Source organism: Thamnophis elegans, chromosome 8, assembly GCF_009769535.1.
Source record: "Thamnophis elegans isolate rThaEle1 chromosome 8, rThaEle1.pri, whole genome shotgun sequence".
Taxonomy (NCBI): domain Eukaryota; kingdom Metazoa; phylum Chordata; class Lepidosauria; order Squamata; family Colubridae; genus Thamnophis; species Thamnophis elegans.
This window is the reverse complement of record NC_045548.1, coordinates 54,081,331-54,098,837: the sequence shown is the minus strand read 5'-3', so window position 1 is coordinate 54,098,837 and position 17,507 is coordinate 54,081,331. Positions and strand designations below refer to the sequence as shown.

Sequence of the window (17,507 nt, the reverse complement as noted above, 5' to 3'; positions counted from 1 at the left end):
TAAAATCAGTCACAAACAGTGACCCACTTAACAATTGGCACAATTTACGACTATAATTCCAGGCTTAAATATGGTATGGATCCTTGTATATACTTTGATTTAATATGTTCAGAACAAAACTTTTTTACACGCCAAGATGCCTCTGAGCATCACCAGCCTTGAGGAATATAGCTAAACAACCAGTGTGGACAATTTTCAACTGTATAATAATGTGTGTAAAGAAAGAGATGACACCTTCTCATACATCTGCTCTACCTAGCAGGCTTGTTGACTTGGGCTCTGATCCATTACCATACTGCTAGGAGACATAATAGTGTCCCACAATTGCACATCTCCTGAAAACAGCAGATGCTCTGCCCATATCACCCTGAATTCTCAATATAATCTTGGCTATGGGCTACTTGACAGCATTGTCAGTAGTATAGAAACTGCTGCTGGCTGCTTTTGAATTAAGGGGAAATCCTAACGCTTGCCAATTAAGAAAAACATAAAGTTGTTTCACATATATGTCAATGGTGAGATGTAAACGACATCATAGTGATATAGCAGAATAAAATGCCAGGGCATTTTTGAAGACTGGTTAGATACTACAGGTAGTCCATGAGTTATGGCCATTCTTAAAGCAACTATTTGAAAGTTACACTAGCATTGAACAAAAAGACTTATGACAAGTTCTCAAAGTTCTGGCCACTGTAGCACCGCCATGGTCACACAAACACTCACCTGGGTCTTCCTCCACTTCCCAATTAACAATCCACACCTCCTGAGTTACAAGGACAACTGCCTGAATTGCCATCACTGAGTGATGCAGTCACATGATGCTGCATTTTATGACTGCATCACTTAGCAACAGCAATTCTGGTCTCAAGTGCAGTCATAACTCAAGCACTATCAGTAATGAAGAGAAAGTCCTTAAGAGTCTTTGGGGTAGTGACATTTGCATAAACGTAAAACAACTTAAGGAATGAAAATGTAATGTTAGAATCCCAAACCTATCCCAACAAAGAATGAGGATATTAATTAGGTGGCTATGGAATGCAGACTGACTGGGTAAGATATTAGAGCCAGCCAAGTAGAATGAAGTATGGAGAAAGACAGGCCACCTCCCTAGGACAATAAACAGAAATGTTTTTACTTTGCAATATTTTGTTTCCCTTATAAACAATGTCTTCAACTTGACCCTGATTTTGCCCTTTGTGGAAACCACAGACATTCAGCATACAACCTCTAGCCCAGTGACATGCCATACTCACACATTGTATCATCAATCTGAAACCACAATTTTCACACCAGGCTGTCAGAATTACCCAGCTTTCAGGTCTTGGAAATCCATTCAGTTTTTATTTATTATTCATCTTAAATCTGAATTTCAAAGATTTAAGATTCTATCAAAATGATTATTGACAATCTAGGAAAATAGTTAAATTATTCATATATTTAGATCCAGCCATGATTATGTGTGTCAACAAATCCTCGTTTTATATCACTGAATCTGCTGTAGTACATGTTACCACTTATTTCACTATGCTTGTTATCATGTTCCTTATATACTTTTCATTCTTTATCCCTTAGAGCAGGAGTATCAAACTCAATTTCATTGAGGGCCGCATCAGGGTTGCGTTTGACCTTGGGGGCTGGGGTAGGTGTGGCCAGGGTGGGCATGGCCAGCTTCACGTCACTCTTGTCTAGGATACCTGTGGTGGCCCAAGCACTCTGCCAGCAAAATCGGCTCCCGATCTCTGTTTTTGGCTGTGACAGCCTCCTGTAGCCCTCCGCAAGCAAAAATGGAGCTCCATTTTTGCTGGCAGAGGGCTGCAAGAGGTCATTACGGATGAAAACGGAGCCTGGGAGGGATGCACGTGGCCCTCCCAACCTCCATTTTGCTGGCAGAGACACCGCAGGCCGGTCTTTTGTTGTTTCCAGGGCGGCTCTGTGAGCCACATCTAAGAATCCCTGGGCCAAATCTGCCCCCTGGGCCTTGAGTTTGACACCTCTACCTTAGAGGTAATTCAAATCTTACCTTTGAATTTTCCTTTTCTCTAAAGCCATTAAATACTAATTTCATCACTGATGCATAGGCATTTTATATCTTTCTCAACCAAGTACTATTTTAAAAACATGATTTGAAAATATGTCTCTTTGGTAATTGTCCTTTTTTAAGCTGTGTATTCAAACATTATTTTATTTTTATTATTTCAGGGACACCAGTAAGGGAATTTCTCACCACTAAGTGTATAGTCATGTTGGGCTTTTTAACCAAATAATACCAGAGTGACTCATACCATTAGGAAATAGAATTTTACGGAGTAGCAGTGAAAAGACTGTAAATGGGCATCTGTCACTTTTTATTGATTAAAAAATGTGAGGCAATTTTTGCATTGCTCTGAAAAATGAGAAAAGTCACCAGACTTTAGGATATAAGATGGGGCCTTATCTGCATTCATCAGAAGCAATCGGCTGCTATAAAAGTGCTTACGTTTCACTGTAGATTCAGTTCAAACCATGTCAAGTGATATACTGAGAAACCTCAGCCACATTTTTACCGCTGCTTTATTTAAACACATCTTGAGGGACACCAAGTTAAGATGGCTGATGTTACAAATACATTTTAATTCTTTTTATATTTCATAAAAGGAGGTTACTGTCATGCTCAGGGAAACTATGTAGAAAATTATAAGTAAAACACTTCTGGATGCACCGATAAAAACTATTTTCAGTGTAGACTGAATATTCTCAGTAACACCGAATGCTGTCGTAGGGAACAGCAGGATAGGGTAGTAGGGAAAAATACATACAATCCAACAGGAAGCAAAACAGAATTAACAATCCATTCATAAATCTATGAACAGAAGTTGCAGGCCATAGATAAGGGGAATGTATATGAATCACACCAATATCACAATTTTCTGAATTACTCCCTTTCCCAGTCTCAAATAATGTAATTATCTGGGATTTTTTTACAACCGCGTTCTGTTGTTTTACCTAAGCATTACAGCAGCAGTCCCAAATAATACCCTTGAGTCACAAAGAAGGAATGACTAATTGTTCCATTCTCCCCCTTCCATATGTCCAAATTACTCCCTTGGGAAAAATTGCCCTCAATTTTAAAATCACTGTGTTAGAAGCTCCTACTTTATCTCTTTTTACTCACTTTCCATTTCCCCCCTTTAAAATGTTTTAAATCTTAATCTTTCCTTACTATCTTTAATTATATAATTTGAAGCTATATTTTTCTATACATGTATAACATTGTCCAATTATTGTCTTTGGTGCCTATTTTTCTTTTCCACAGCACCTTTCACTTTGTCACTTCACTAAGCATCCTTTTTCATACTTTCCATTAGCATAAATCCACATATTTCTCTGGAATATTTCAGACACAATTATTTTCAAAGCAGTGTCCACATTGTTTTACATCCACATTTGATTTGTTCAGCTAGGAGATTTATCTCTTATCTAGTACCTTTGCATATGGGGATGAGAGTTTCTATTCCTGAAGTGATTTTACTATCACTCTAGTTTCTATCACTGTTTTCCTTTTTTCCAAATTTCATTTTTCCCACAAGGTCCATTCTTTCTTAAAAATGGTCTTCTCAAAAGAGACAGTAGGATGGCTGTGGGGGAGTCAGGAAGTTTTACAATTGCATGATTGAAGCCCCACCCCTTTTTAACAAAAACCCATACACAAATGCTCATCTTTTACAGAAATGAAAAAGTAAAGGTTCCCCTCGCACATATGTGCTAGTCATTACCAACTCTAGGGGGTGGAGCTCATCTCCATTTCAAAGCTGAAGAGCCAGTTCTGTCCAAAGATGTATCCATGGTCAGTCATGTGGCTGGTATGACTAAGCGCTGAAGGCACACGGAACGCTGTTACCTTCCCACCAAAGGTGGTTCCTATTTTTCTACTTGCATCTTTACATGCTTTCAAAGTGCTAGGTTGGCAGAAGCTGGGACAAGTAACAGGAGCTCACTCCGTTACGCGACGCTAAGGATTCGAACCACCAAACTGCCGACCTTTCTGATCAACAAACTCAGCGTCTTAGCCACTGAGCCACCGCGCCCCTATTTTTCAGAAATACATATCATTATTTGAGCATTATATTCTTTTCTTTCCTATGAATATTCATGAACACAGTTCAATAAACCATGTACTTAAGTAGAAATTCAATGCTGCCAAAAAGGCCAATGCAGTCCTAGGCTGCATTAACAGAGGGATAGAATCAAGATCCCGTGAATTGTTAATACCACTTTATAATAATGCCTTGATAAGACCACACTTGGAATACTGCATCCAGTTTTGATTGGCACAATGTAAAAAAGATGTTCAGACTCTAGAAAGGGTGCAAAGAATAGCAACAAAGATGATTAGGAGACTGGAGGCTAAAACATGAACAACTGGTCTGCTTATTAATAGTACTATAGCTTCTATGTATTAATCTACAAATACACTGCTGTTAATAACAAAGGTGTTATCAAATTGCAACAATATTTTACAAATTATAATGAGCAATCCATTACTTAAGATAGCCAATTGCTACAAAAGACTCTTCCATTGGGTGTCAGTCTTATAGATGTACAGACAGAAATAAAAAATATGGTAGGCAGATTGTGAAGGTTTATATAATTTCCCTGCCTTCTGTTTATAAACTCTTGCATCATGTTTTGGCACCATCTTTAGGAAAACTGAAAAGAAGTCTCAAAAGAGAATATTTTCATTAAGCAGACATATACTGTTAGTGTTAGAAAAGAAGAAACAGCACTGAATACAGAGAAAATAGAATGAGCTTTTCACAAATGCTCCCAGAGGTCCAATCTGTTGCCTCTAACCTAAAATATGCTTTATTTTTCCAGACTGAAGTTAAGTATGCTTTTAAGAGATCTTCTGGAGAAGGATGCATATTTGAAAGCATAATTGAGAGCAGGAGAAAAAAGTGAGCAGAGCCAAGATAAAAACCATTGGCTCAATTCAATGGTTGATATAATAGTGGAGAGCTCCTCTTAGAAGTTTGTTTTATTATCTTGAAATATGTCTTCCTTCCTTCCTTCTTCCCTCCCTCCCTCCCTCCCTTCTGTATGTATGCAAGATGGCTGGTATAGTATTGCCATCCAAACCTTGCAAGTATCACATACACACAAGGATTATACCACTGTACTTGCTATTTTTCAAATTTTGATTCCCCCCCCTTCCCATGTTACAGGTTATTCAGTCCCTTTCATGTTAATCCCTGCCATTATTCTGCATCTGTATATTCTTCTTTATTCTTCTATATCTTTTTATATCCCTTGATACTGTGATGTAATTATCCACTGTAATAATAATATTTTCCAAAGAAGTACATGAGATCTTTTCTCGTTTTAGTCTCACAACTCTACTGACAGACCGTGGTTGGCCACAAGTCAACCAGATTGACTGCAACTTTGACCAGATCTTATCTCTCTCAATTCAACATATATTTATTCAGAAATAAGTATATTCATAGTCATAGAATCATAGTATTGGAAAGTATCCCTGACAGATGGCTGTCCATATCTCCTTGGCTACAACCAGTGAAGGAGGAGGAGGAGAGTAGTTTCATTTTTGAACTGTTCTTACTAGTAGGTTTCTCTTAATTTTCAACCAGAATCCGTCTTCCTGTTAAGAGCTAATTCTTAGTATTTCAGTTGGCATGATTGAAAACATTTCTATGACATCCTCCAGTTACTTGAAGATTGCAATCCCAGCTTTCTGTGTTCCAAAGTTAACCATATCCAGTTGTTTATTTGCCATAGTGCAGGGGTGTCAAATTCACAGCCTGTGGGCTGGATGTGTCACATGTTGCCCACGCCCACCCCGGTTTAGCGAAGGGGGGAGTCGCAATACATCACATGACAATGCAAGTTTGACACCCCTGCCATAGTGCATCTTATTTTAGAATAATCATCTATACCAGTGGTTCTTAACTTGGGCAATATCACACCCCCAGAGGCGATTTGTTTTTTTGGGGGGGGGATGGAATGAAAAGGGGCGATGGAACAGAATGGGGGCGTATGGGGACGATGGAACAAGAAGTTTTGGGGACACTTTTGAGACTATTTTCGTGCAGTGAACCGCTGTATATCTGTCGTACAAAAACGTCAGATCGCTTGCTATTAGTGGATTGAACTGTGTTTTAAAATGTTCCTCCAGCTAGCTTCAGTACAGAACGCCGTACATATGTGAATACGCATCGCTCATCTTTATGCGCGTTGTGCAACAGCCTCTATAACTCTACCCATACAGTGGCACGCCATTGGCCAGAATGGGCAGTGATGGAGGGGTGAGCGCTTCTTTCGAAACATCGCATGCTGAGTGGCTGTCCCCTGTGATGTCCGCTGTAATGTCAACGTAACTGTTGAAACTAGGTTTATCAACGTCCCTGTGTGTTTTATAGTGTTCCAGTGCAGTCGAAAATTTAATTTGCAGTTAGGGCCTTTCATTTTGAAGACCTCTCAACATGGCCAAGAAGAGGAAGTATCACCAATATTCATCGGAATACCTAAAATTGGGATTCATTCCATCTCCTTCCAATGTACAGCTTCCGTTTTGTCTTCTTTGTGAGAAAACATTTTCAAATGAAGCGATGAAGCCTTCCTGACTGAAAGACCATTTGGTAAGAATTCATTCAGATAAAGCCGACAAACCGGTATTGTTTTTCCAATCCTTAAAGGCCAAGTTTGAAGGTCGCAGCACTGTTGAGAAGTTATTTGGAAAATCCTCACTCAATGCCGACAAGGGGCTCATTTGTTCCTATGAAGTACCTTTGTTGATAGCAAAATGTGGCAAACCTCACACTATCGGAGAAACGCTGATTCTACCTGCAGTGAAACAGAGTGTTGCCACCATGTTGGGGCCCAGCACAAGCACTTTCATGCAATCGATTCCTTTGAGCAATGACACCGTATCAAAAAGAATTGATGAAATGGCTGCCGAAGTGGAAGAAAGGCTTATTGACACCTTGAAAAGTACAGAATTTGCAGATTGATGAGTCAACAATTTGTGAAAATGAAGGCTTGTTATTGGCTTATGTCCGTTTCATCAATGGAAATGAAGAGATCGGGGAAGAACTGTTATTTGCTTGAAATTTAGCCATCGACACAAAAGGTTCTTCGCTATTTAAAAAGGTTGAAGAGTTCTTTAATGAGAAAAACATCCCTTTGACAAACGTCATGGTATGTGCAACCGACGGAGCTGTATCCATGGTTGGATGATATCGCAGATTTCAAGCTTATCTAAAATCAGTTGTACCTGGAGTTATGATTGTCCATTGCATCATTCATAGACAGCACCTTGTCTCAAAAAATTTGAATGGCTGGTTGCACGAGTCTATACGTTACATCATTAACGTTGTGAATAAAATTAAGTCGAATGCCTTGAACAACCGACTTTTTCACAAGCTTTGTGAAGAAAATGATGAGGAGTTTGAATGTCTCCTTTTGCACATTGAAGTAAGGTGGCTTTCAAAAGGAAAGTGTTTGCGGCGATTCCACGAACTTTTTGACACAGTTGTCAAATTTCTTGATCTATTGATCCAAGTCTAAGCAGTTCTCTTAAACTTCGACGTCTTGATGTAGCTTATCTCGCTGATGTTTTTGACAAGCTGAATGAAATAAACGTAAAGCTGCAAGGAGATAAAATCAATTTTCTTAAGGCCAAAGGAGTAATCTCCTCATTTATTTCCAAATTGGACCTTCTTGCAAGCAATATGAGTTGCCAGGAGCTGTATCAGTTCCCAAGCCTTGGTAATGAATGTCAACTCCAAGCAGAAGATTTGGATGTTTTTTGCTGCCACTTGAAGCAACTAAAAGAAGATATGGAAACCAGATTCTATGATCTGATAAATCTGGAAGTGCTCAATTGGGTGCTAAATCCTTTCACAGCAGACTTTGCACAACTTCATCCCAAACTGCAAGAGCCACTGACAGATCTGAAATACGACTGTGAGGCCCAATCACATTTTCAGAGTTACGGCTGCGAAGCTTTTTGGGTGAAAATGAGGAATACTTACCCAGTGTTGTGGGAGGAAGTTAAGTTGCTTCTTTTAGCCTTTCCTTCCACTTACTTAGTGGAGAGAGGCTTCAGTGCCATCCAACAGATCCTTTCTAAATCAAGGAACGTGTTGAAGGTCATTGAGCGTGGTGATTTAAGAATGAGATTAACAAAAATGGTTCCAGACATCAAGAAACTGGCATCAGCTCACCAAGCACAAGGCAGCCATTGATGTTCTTTTTTTGTTTTTGTGTACATACATTTTCTTCGTAAATAATTGTCTCAGCTCTTTTCGTTGTATTTTCTTGCATTTGATTTCACGTTCCAGTTTGAGTTTTCAGCTGTTTTCGAATTCTTCTTGTGCTCTGTAAAATTTTGTGTGTCTCTTTGTATTGTACTTTTTTAGCGTGTACTCCAGTTCGATATTATATTTTCTCGGTTTTATGGTTTCAAATTTTTTTGTTGTGCTCTTCGTGTAAACTTTTTGTGTAGATATATAGAGATTTCCTCAGTTTAAGGCATTAAATTTGTCGCTCTGATTTTTGCTTTCCTTCTGTAAAAAATTTCTTTGTGTCTTTTTAACCCTTTTTACAGGGTGCATGAATATATATTTTCCTCGAATCTTTAGTTTCAGAGTTTTCGTCTTTAAATTCTTAGTTCTTGCATTGCGGTTTGTTCTTATGCCCTTTTTATATTTCTGTTTGCATCTTAAAATTCACTTGTAATTAAATCATTAAATGTTACTGTTTTTTTCGGGCATTTCATTTTCTTGCAATTGAATTTTGTTTTCAGTGGTCATTGCATTTAAGTGTCTTGAATAAATAAGATAATAAAATATATACATCACAAAGTTTGGGAGTAAAGTGATGGGTGGCATGAGAATTTTTCACACAATTGAGATATGGGGAAAAGACTTGAAATAAATTATTTGTATCGATATGTCCTGATGACAATTTTAAAGAAAACAAAAAATGTGTTTGCATAAATTGAAGAATTATTTCCCTGTGTTGTGATTCAGAGGTTATGTTGGGGAAGGGGGGCAATGATAACTTCCTCAATGGCTCAAGGGGGTGAGTCTTTCAAAAAGGTTAAGAACCACTGATCTACACCACAGCACTCCCACCCTCACACGTTCATGGTGGCTTATTGCCCTTCAGTTAGTATAAGGAGAAATCTCATTCAAGTATAAAGATGTTAAAGGAAAGCTTCAGTGATCTTTCAGTCAACTCTAATATGCCAATTGAGATAGAGGGCAGAGACCATTAATGCTCAGGAAACTGAGCAACCAATCAGGAGCAAGAAATTTTCCTCCTTTTTTGGTTAGATGGTATTTTGTTTTTTTTTTAAAAAAGAGGAGGAAGCCCTACATTGCTTTTATTATATCTTCTCTGCCACATGAGGAAAAGAGTTAACTCTCTGAATTCCTAGGCATAAAGCAGCAAGAAAAACACAGCGTTCTGCGGAATAATGGCACTAAACATAGATCTGGATTTTGGATTTAGTTTATAGAATAATCTGGCCTGTTGAAAATATGTTTGTTTGGTCCTTCCTGTGTGTTTTCCTATCTGGAAGACTAGGCCCTGAGATAAGTTTCACAGAACCCATTGTTTTATTTCCTTTTAAATTCTTTTTCTTTGGTTTTTAACCTTGGTAGTTTCTGAACTATGCATTAGAAACTTTGCTTTTCTACTGAACTCTTTTCTATTTTCTCTCCCTGCAAGGATTTTAATTTAGGCATACAACCTTTCTGTTCAGTTAGCCTACCCAGAAGAGTTGGAAGCTCCCCCCACCCCACCAAAGAATAAAATATGTTGGGAAATATTAAAAGAAATACAATATTATATTTCCCCAAAGGGAGAAATGGAGAAACATGCTCTTAAAGGCAGAAAGCAGACTCAGTCTTTCTCAACAGCCCCAGAGATATTTTGTATCCATTCAGAAAAATTGGGCCAACCTATTCACAAACAAAAGACCTTCACCGTCAGGAATGGGATTAAGATTTACATTCTCCTTCACCCAAATTCTAAGAACAGGCCATGACCTTTTAGGACAGGGGTGTCAAACTCATGTCGTCACGTCGTCACGTGACATATTGCAACTTTTTTCTCCTTCACTAAAACGGGGATGGGCGTGGCCAGCGTGTGACGCATCCAGCCCACTGCCCAAATTTGACACCCCTGCTTTAGGACATAAAAGGATTAACCCACTACAATTTAGCAAAAGACACAGAGCTCACTACATTGCAGAGTCTCCTAAGGGCATTTCAGACATTGCACAACCCACAGCAGCATTTCAGAAACTGTATAAAAATCCTTGCACTTATCAAGCTAATTTGTCAGCTGTCCCAGAACCTGCATGCTGTGTGTATGTTGGTTCTGCTCATCAATAAATGGACCTTCTTTCCATTTTATTCCCGTCTTGGAACTGGAACTGGATTTTCCCCCCAATAATTGGAAGAGAAAAAGAGGCAAGGTGGGGGTTGGAGGTGTTTGCCTCTTTAGCCTCAAAGTAAATTAGTGCCTACAGGTTTTTTTTTTCTGGAGCAAGATAGGTGGTAGCAGTATACAGGTAGTCACAACTTACAACCACAATCAAGCCCAATATTTCTGTTGCTAAGTGAGACAGTTCAGAGGTGGGTCGCTGTTCAGCCCAACCAGTAGTGGTGGCAGCATGCGAGTGCACCCGCGATCATGAGCAAACTGGTAGTAAACCAGTTAGTAACCCACAACTGAGGCAGTTACATGAATTTTGCCCCATTTTACGATTTTTTTTGCCACGGTTATTAAATGAATGACTGCTGCTGTTAAGTTAGTAACATGGTTGTTAAGTGAACCTGGCTGCTCCATTGACTTTGTCAGAAAGCCACAAAGAGGGATCCACCAGACCCTGGGACACTGCAACGATCATAAATATGAGTTAGTTGCCAAGCATCTGAATTATGATCCAGTGACCTATTGAGGATGTTGCAACAATGGTAAGTTGGGGCAAAAAGACCATAAGTCACTTTTTTATTGCTGTTATAACTTTGAACGGTCACTAAATGAACTGTTGTAAGTCGAGGACTACCTGTACTATGTAGGATCTCTCCAAGATTGGGAAGGTGCAGAAGGGTTGTGGCTGGAGAATCCAGAGCCCACCTCATGACAAAATGCTACACATTCCCATTTATGTGTTTGTGCTATAAGTGTGGACTCCCAGTGACCGGAGGGACTTGTCCCTGTTTTCTTGGCAAGATTTCGGAAGTGGCTTGCCATTGCCGCTTCCTGAGAGGGGAGGACTAGCCCCAAATCACCCAACTGCCTGCATGTCTAAAGTGGGACTACAATTCACGGCCTGTTATGTTAACAGCTTCTAGCCTATTATGTTAAACTGCTACACCAAATTGACACTCATCCCCATTACACTTTACTAAACCTATTTCAATTTGTCTGAATCCTATATAACCGTGATGGCTAACCTATGGCACGCGTGCTACAGGTCATGACCTGACAAATGCGTGCACAACAAAAGGGCGCTGACAAAACCGTGGCGCGAAAACCACGTCATCAACGCGCCCACAATAGCACGCCGACAACAGCGCGCCGACAGAAGAGCGATTTAAGTTAAGGTAAGGGTTAGGTTCAGGGTTAGGGTTAGGGTTAGAGCACGCTTCTGTCGGCGCGCTTTGGTCGGCGCGCTTTTGCACTCATTCATCGGCGCGGTTTAGAACTTGCGGTTTTCTTGCTGCGGTTTCATCAGGCACGCTTGTCGGCGCGCTTTTGTCGGTGAACCGCTACAGGTGGCCCATAGAGCCCTCTCTGTGGGCACACAAGCCGTCGTCCCAGCTCAGCTCTACCGCACATGCGCACGTGCCTTCCAACGGCCAGCTGGTTTTCAGCTCTCTGCGATACATGCGTGGGGGGTGGACTGCATGCAGGAGATGTGCATGCATGTGGGGGGGCGAGGGGAATGTGTGCATGCGCAGGGGATGGGGTTAAGGGGCCGACCCACACCCCATTTTTTGTTCCAAGAGGCTGCAGGGAGGCCTACTAGGCCCAAAATGGGGTGCGGGGAGGGGTCATACGTACATGCACGTGGGGAGCACGGGCGTCCCAAGTGCATGCATGGGGTGGGCACACGTGGGGGTGTCACGTGCACATTGCATTATGGGTGTGTACACGTGCAGCACACAAGGACAAAAAAGTTAACCATCGCTGCTATATAAGATGTGGTATCTGAGGAGGGGCTTTACCGGGACAAGTGGAGTATCACCTCCAATGAGTGGAATATTGTGCTTTCACTGAGCTAGTCTAAAATTCTCATTTTTGCAGCTACATAGCATTGTTGATTCATAAGCCACATTTGTGCTAAATGGCTGGTTTAATCATCTGCTTCCTCAGGCCATTGACTTACCGCCATGTGGCAACAGCTAGCAATCACTTATCACCTGGTCAGCTGAGAATCAGCCATATTCTAAGTTTCCCATCCACTACATAAAACATTTCCTGGAACACGTTTCTCAACCTTGGCAGCTTGAAGATGTGTGGACTTCAACTCCCAGAATTCCCCAACCAGCGTAGCAATTCTGGGAGTTGTAATCCACACATCTTCAAGTTGTCAAAAATTAAGAAATACTGTGCTGGGGTATTTTTGCCAGAGCAAAATTTTAAAAAACCATGATGATGCAATTGAAATTAGCATTATTGTAGGTCGAGAAGGAAGGGTTTGTGAAGTCTTGCCTCTTTTGGGACCCTGTAAAACAGAAAAAGAATACCCAAGGTGGTGACTTTATCTGACTCAGATACAGGAAAATACATTTGTTCATACTCTCCAGGAAGCAATTTGCATAACATGGTTCTGTGGCAAGAATTAATTTAGCTCTAGATTAATTATGGGAATTAAGATGGTTAGAATGCTAGCATATTCTATTACTGTAAGTCTGCCCTGTAACTTAACCACTAACTACTGCAACTGGGTGATCTGAACTGGCCCATATTCAGTTATTTTGTTATCTTGTCAATATCCTTTCACTTCAGCTGTTATTAAGCCAGGTATGAGAGCCAGTTTGGTTTGGTGTTTAAAGGCACCAGACTAATAAGTAGGAGACCATGAGTTCTACTCCTGTTGTAGGCATGAACCTGTTGGAATATTTTGAGTTAATTACTCTCTCTCAGCCCTAGGATGGAGGAAACTCCAAATTACTTCTAAAAATGTTTCCAAGAAAACTTTATGGACTTGTCCGGGCAATTGCTAGGAGTAAAGATTGACTAAAAGCGTCCCTCCCAAAAAAGAGGGGGCAGGAAACCCTTCAGCCCTTCCTTCTACTTTTGATTTTCTTTTCCTCAGTGAAGATATTTTTATTTGTCTCTGTTAAACATTATTCAGGTAATCTGACAACTTCTGATATGGAGAGATTTGCATTTATCCACTTACATACATACAGAAGTATTTGTAACATGGCTGGATTGCCAACAGGGAAGAAGTTGCTAGGGATTTGTGTGTCTTCAAGTCTAAGCTTGATTTGCATCATGTTATGCAGTGATTATATAACATATTTAACCTGGTTACTGAATCAATTTTCTAAGGAATAAAGAACTTATACCATCAACTTACAATTTTTACATTTGTAAAAACAATTTGAATTGACTATGGCCTTCAAAAAGTCAGCCACAACCTAAATTTGAACTTATGACTGTCATTTCACCCCCACAGTCATGTGATCACAACTTGGGTCAGTTGTACCATTTCATGGTCCCACAAAAAAACACCATTGGATAATCTGGGTTCACACTTATGACCGATTTTACTTTTGACCATTAAAAATGGTAGTAAAATTGGGTCTGGTCACAGACTTCACAGGTAGGATTGTAAAATGAATTCTGATAAAAGCATATCCCAAATTCTTTCACATGGGTGGGAAATAAATGGCTTTTCAGATGCCACTGAACCAGAAGTACCAGAATCTTTCACTATGCATGTAACTCAGCAACATAGTAAGGCCATTGGTTCCTGTCTTTTTTAGGTCAGTTCTTTGTGCTAATTGTACAGCAATCTCTTAAATCAGATGAAGATGTTGGGGTTGCATTCACATTCCTCCCAATTATTATGCTACTTCTCTAGCAGGCAAAGGACTGTTGGCTTATACTTGAAGGTTGGATACATTGGCCTACAAATCCCAGAATGCCTCGCCATGCATTGTAGACCAACAAAACTGGAGACTCCCAGGTAGGACAATGTTGGGTGATGGTTTTAATCAAGTGTCTAGTTGATATCAGCATGTGGATAATGCTGAGATGAGTTAGTCTTCACAACCAAAATTGGGCCTGACAACTCTGTCATTAAATGATACAATCATTGCGCAAGATACCACATAAGCACAATCGCCTTACCTCACTTCCATTGCAATGGTTAAGGGAATCACCCATGGTTGTTAAGCAAGACACGTAACCACAACTTGCAATTTTACTGCCAGCTTCTCCATTCTGCTTGTAAAAAGTCAGCTGTGAGAGGCATCAATGGTAATCATCACCCCAGGACACTATGACAGTCATTAAACACCACTGGTTCTGAGGTGCTGGAATCACGATCACGACTGTGGGGATGCTGCAGTTGTTAAGCGTGAGGGCTAGTCATAAACATGCTTTTTCAGTACCAGAATAATTTCAAACCACCACTAAACACAGGGCAGTTGTTAAGCAAGGATTACCTGTACAGTTCAATATTTTTACATTCACAATACAGGACATCTTTAAAAAAAAAATAATAACAACCGCGGAGAAAGCAGAGATACTAAAAAGAGGAGAAAGAGGCCAGAAGATGGAAGGACTGATGGAGGAAATGAGGCATGGATAGGCTAGCTAACTCCTTTAAACAGAAGGAAGAAATTAACCAATCAGCCTGTAAATGATTAGCACAAGGAAAAAATACTTGTCACAAGCTGCCTCCTTGTGTTCATCCACAGGGAGAATGCTAGGCGGTTTCGTGAGAGAAGGGAAATTAGGGGTTGAAGACAAATTTCACCTACTTAGCTTCTGTTGATTACAGAGTCCATAGCCAGGAATACCTGCACTTTGACACAGTATTGTATTATTCTCTAAAACCTTACAATCTCACATGACTTCTGTTGCAATTTTCTGAGCTCACATCCTGTTTACTGGCTCCTGTTTGCTCATGCATATTCTCTGGCCTTTACTACACCTCCTTGCCTTCCTTCGCACAAGGGATCATTTCTTGCCCTTTGCAGCAATTCCTTCCTACATACAATAAAATTATGCATCTGCTAATATTTGTTTATATTCCCTGTTTTTCCAAGGCATTTGTTTTCATGAAAGACTATCTGAGCCTAAGTAAAATGAAGAACAATTTCTTCTGAGTCAAACCACTAGTCTATTTTAGGGCAGTGTTAATTATAGTTGCTCGTACCAGGTCTTCTGTGTTTCAGAAAATGAAACTTTTATCTAAACTTTTCTTGAAATGTTGTAGATTCAAATGGCTATTATTTGCATACAACACAGATTTTGAAGCTTCTTCGTCGATCCCAACCTCTCAGTTTATCTAGTAAAGATTTAATAGGCATAGGCCAAGGTGTAATTAATATTATTCTCCTGAGCCAACTGAGCCAAACTTCGGTTGATTTCTGAGATATATAAAATTCTTTCTTAGGCCCACCCTGTCAAAGAAATACTATTTTTTAAAAACAATTCCATAGTAAAGCTATTCCAATACAACTATCTTTTCATAACACAAACATCTAATAATGAACTGTATTGATTTGACTGACAAATCATAACTTTAATTCCTGCACACCATACTAGAAAAGTTCCCATATCAAATGTCTGAATGATATAAAAAGTTTGCAAGCCCAAACAGATATTTCTACTCGCCAATTGAGAGAGTTTCATCCAGCAGCAAAAGTTAAAAGTATTTGCAAGTTAAAAGTGTTAGAAAATTTGTGTGTCACTTGTAAACGTTGTATGAGATTGGCAGCCATTTAACTTTGCAAATAAATAAATAATTTGTTTCCTATACTACTAATGAAATCATAACTGAAAATGTAGACATCTATATAGTTCTGTAAAGAAACAAATATACATTCCTTTATTAGCATGTTAACAGTATCTTTTTCTTTTCATATCTTTTGACATAGTGGTTAAGGCATCAGGCTAGAAACTAGAAAATGATGAATTCTAGTCCCACTTTAGGCATGAAGGTAGCTGTGTGATTTTGAGCCAGTCACTCTCTCAGCCCTAGGAAGGAGACAATGGGAAGCTACTTCCAAAATATTGCCAAGCAAGTTCAATAACCTATTCATGTATCACTAGGAATTTAAAAAAAAAACCTTACTTGAAGGTGCACATGCGCATATACATTCACAAATATTTTCTAATTGTCTTGTGAAAGAAGCACATTTGAGTATATAATCAATACTGTTAGTTATCCAGAGTACAATTACAATTCACATTAACCAAGTACCAGCTAATTAATTAGCCAAACTACTGTTGCTAGAAAATAACTTTGTTTTTGTTTCTTTTTTTGTGGGGGCTTAGACCAACACATATAAGTGAAAATATATAATTTGCATACTTTTCAGGCTTTTGTGTTTTATGCTTTTAAGCACATTGTTTTGTTAAATTTGCATGTGGGGGCAGTAGTGAAACATTCTAACAAGTTAAGGCATGCAAACATTCTTTTAAGAAGTAAAAAAAAAATCAACATCCTGTATAAAACATTCTGCCCAATCTTGACATTTGTCAAATGTAAATGTTCGACTCCCGGGATTTCCACAATGCCTATGCTAACTAGAAGACTCTGTTCATTTTATCAAATTTTGTTATACATATTTTTTAATCTGTACAGATAATCCTCAATTCACAACAGTTCATTAAAGTTACAACAGCACTGAAAAAGTGACTTATGACCGTTTTTCACATTTATGACCTTTGCAGCCTCCCCATGGCCACCTGATTTACATTTGGATGCTTGACAACTGGTTCATATTTATGACCCTTGCTGAGCCCCAAGGTCATGTGATCATCTTTTGTGACACGCAGAGTCAACGGGGAACCCAGATTCACTTAAGAACCTATTACTCTTAGAAACTGCAGGGATTCACTTAACAAATGTGGCAAGGAAAGTCACAAAATGGGGCAAAACTCACCTAACAAACCTGTCACTTAGCAACATAGTTTCTTGGCTCAATTGTGGTCATAATTCGAGGACCACCTGTAATTGATACAAACACCTGGCTGAACCTAAGCCAGCCTCTGTCTGATTAGTCCCTGGATGGAAAATTGCTAAAGAATTCCTCAACTTCCATGATGATGGGTGTCATGGATAGAATTAGATTTGGATGACAACGCTTGCGTTCAAATACAGACTCAGTAATGCAGTTTACTCTGTAACAGTGGGCTAGTTACTAATTTACCGAATGTATTTCGTAAAGTTGTTGTGAGGTCTGAGATTGGATTTAAATGTGGGGAAAAAAGAGCCTGGATAATATCAGCCATATAACATTGCCATG

General features: G+C 39.5%; 1 pseudogene; it reads left to right on the top strand.

Moving 5' to 3' along the window:
- The first annotated feature begins 5,121 nt into the window (after positions 1 to 5,121).
- On the top strand, positions 5,122 to 8,838 carry LOC116511985 (annotated as a pseudogene).
- The last annotated feature ends 8,669 nt before the right edge of the window (positions 8,839 to 17,507 follow it).